Below are 3,388 nucleotides of genomic sequence, written 5' to 3'. Positions count from 1 at the left end.
AGGAATAAATGAGCTAGGTAAGGTAAGTAATAAGTGCTGTGAAGACAATAAAAGAGTAGTGTCGGCCAGGCACGATGGCTCAAGCCTGTAATCTCAGCACTTTGTGATGCCGAGGTGGGTGGATCACCTGAGGCTGGGAGTTCGAGATCGGCCTGACCAACATGGTGAAACCCATCTCTACTAAAAATACAAAATTGGCCGAGTGTATTGGCTCATGCCTGTAATACCAGCACTTTGGGAGGCCAAGATGGGCAGATCACAAGGTCAGGAGATCAAGACCATCCTGGCTAACACAGTGAAATCCCGTCTCTACTAAAAATACAAAAATTAGCCAGGTGTGGTGGTACGCACCTGTAGTCTCGGCTACTTGGGAGGCTGAGGCAGAAGAATCCCCTGAACCCAGGAGGCGGAGGTTGCAGTGAGCCAAGGTCATGCCACTGCACTCCAGCCTGGGCAACAGAGCGAGACTCCATCTCAAAAAAAAAAAAAAAAAATTACCCAGGTATGGTGGCACATGCCTGTAATCCCAGCTACTTGAGAAGCCGAGGCAGGAAAATCTCTTGAACTTGGGAGGCGGAGGTTGCAGCAAGCTGAGATCGTGCTATTGCACTCCAGCCTGGGCAACAAGAGCGAAACTCTGTCTCAGAAAAAAAAAATAGTATAGTGTGATAAGAGTACTTGGGTACAGGGTAGGTTTACACTAGATAACAGGAAAGGCTGTTAGACAAAGCTGTCATTTATGCCAAGACCGGAGATGTGGGAAGCAGCCAGCTTTACAAAGTGCTGGGGGAAAAGCATTCTAAGTAAGTACTGGGAACAACAGGTGCAAAAGGAGAATGATTTGGAGATGGAGCTTGGAGAGTTGAACAAAGGGCAGATTATGCAAAGTTCTGTAATGCCAAGTATATTAGTCAATAGACAATCAGGAAAAATCAGAAGGCCAGGTGCAGGGGCTCATGCCTGTAATTCCAGCACTTTGGGAAGCCGAGGCAGGCAGACCACTTCAGCCTAGGGGTTCAAGACCAGCCTAGCAACCATGGCGAAACTCCAACTCTATAAAAAATACAAAAAGTAGCTGGGTGTGGTGGCATACACCTGTGAGCTACTCAGGAGGCTGAGGTGGGAGAATCACTTGTGCCCAGGAGATGGAGGTTGCAGTGAACTGAGATTATGCTGCTGTTCCAGCCTGGGTGTCACAGTGAAACTCTGTCTAAAAAAAAAAAAAAAATCAGAAATTCTTCTAGGTATTTCAAGTAGACAATTTAATTTGAAGAATTGGTAACAAACATGTTGGAAGAAGTAGGGGAGCAAAAAGGACATGAGGTTATCCAAAGACTAGTATCTACAGGAAGTCACTATCAGCCCTAAGGCTGGAGGAACAAAATGGGAAATGGTGGTAATCCCTTCCAGTTCATTCAAGAGAACGTAGGAAATGTGGAGTGCAGTGGCGTGATCTCGGCTCACCGCAACCTCCGCCTCCCTGGTTCCAGCCATTCTCCTGCCTCAACCTCCTGAGTAGCTGGGATTACAGGCACGTGCCACCATATCCAGCTTATTTGTGTATTTTTAGTAGAGATGAGTTTTCACCGTGTTGGCCAGGCTGGTCTTGAACTCCTGAGCTCAGGTGATCTGCTGGCCTCGGCCTCCCAAAGTGCTGGGATTACAAGTGTGAGCCAACATGCCCGATCTAATTTTGTATTTTTAGTAGAGATGGGGTTTCTCCCTGTCAGGTCAGGCTGGTCTCAAACTCCCAACCTCAGATAATCCGCCTGCCCTGGTCTCCCAAAGTGCTGGGATTACAGGCATGAGCCACTGCACCTGGCCTATTGTGACCATTTTTAGAAAATGTAATTTGCCAAAGGCTTGCAGGTTAGAATTCATACTTCCATGGACTTCCATACAACCATCACAGGAGAACAAGGTCTAAGCTCTCCAAGGATGACAGGGCCAAAAACACATGCTCCTGTCTGTGCCCTGCCTTACCCTGTGGAGGAACCCTCCCGAAGACCCAAAAAGAGAAGTGATCTGAGGCCCAGAATGAGTCCTCAGAGAGTGCCCTGTAGAACACTCAGTGAATACATATCACATCTCTCTAGCAAGAGAGCTGCAAACTGTGCTGGGGTCCCATCTCATATGACACTGCATGATGAGGATAAGATATTTATTGAGTGCCTATTTGAGAGCAGGCATTTAAACATATTTTTGTTTTTCATTTAAGCCTCCAAAAGGAAATGTATAACTTTAAGTGCACATCTTAAAAAAGAAAAAATATTGAGAATTAATGAGCTAAGAATGTATCTTAATAAGTTCGGGGAAAAAAAAACACAGCAAATAAACTCAAAGTAGAGGGAAGGAAATGACAAAGTGGAGAACAGAAATTGAAGAAACAGAAAACTAACATGCAGCAGAGAGGATCGGCTAAGCCACAGGCCAATTGTGTGAAAATTGATAAGTCCCTGGTGATAATGACGAAGAGAAAGTTGAAAGAAAGCAAAAATATTCAAAGTCAGGAATGAAAAGAAGGGTATTGCTATGGATATTACAGGCATTAGAAGTAAAATGAGAGGATATTGTGAATAATTTTGTGCCAATAAAATTGAAGATACATTTGAAATAGACAAATTGCTTGAACATATAGCTTACCAAAACTGACTCACTTTGACACGGGAATCTGGATAATCCTATAACCATTAAAGAAATGAAATCAGAAGTCAACATGTTTCCATGAAGAAAACCTCAGCCTTCACTGGCATGTTCTGATCTTTTTGAGACAGTGTCTCCCTCTGTCATCCAGGCTGGAGTGCAGTGGCACCATCTTGGCTCACTGCAACCTCCACCTCCCAGGCTCAGCCTTCCAAGTAACTGGGACTATTAGGCACACCCCGCCATGCCTGACTTTGTAATTTTTGTTGAGATGGGATTTTGCCATGTTGCCTAGGCTGGTCTGGAACTCCCAAACTCAAGTGATCTGCCTGCCTCAGCCTCCTAAAGTGCTGGGATTACAGCTCTGAGCCACTGTACCCAGCCAGGTTCTAATTTTAAAACACCCCAGGAGAGTATTACAATTTCCTTCTTCAGATGAGGAAAGTGGGGCTCCAAGAATTCAAGCAACCTGTCTAAGGGCTCAGAGCTAGGAAATGTCAAAGCCAAGATTTTTTTTTTTTTTTTTTTTTTGAGATGGAGTTTCGCTCTTGTTACCCAGGCTGGAGTGCAATGGCGTGATCTCGGCTCACCGCAACCTCCGCCTCCTGGGTTCAGGCAATTCTCCTGCCTCAGCTTCCTGAGTAGCTGGGACTACAGGCACGCGCCACCATGCCCAGCTAATGTTTTGTATTTTTTAGTAGAGACGGGGTTTCACCATGTTGACCAGGATGGTCTCGATCTCTTG

Source organism: Saimiri boliviensis, chromosome 1 (genome assembly GCF_048565385.1).
Source record: "Saimiri boliviensis isolate mSaiBol1 chromosome 1, mSaiBol1.pri, whole genome shotgun sequence".
In the NCBI taxonomy this organism is placed as follows: Eukaryota; Metazoa; Chordata; class Mammalia; order Primates; family Cebidae; genus Saimiri; species Saimiri boliviensis.
The sequence above is the reverse complement of the archived record's forward strand: the minus strand, read 5'-3'. Positions refer to the sequence as shown.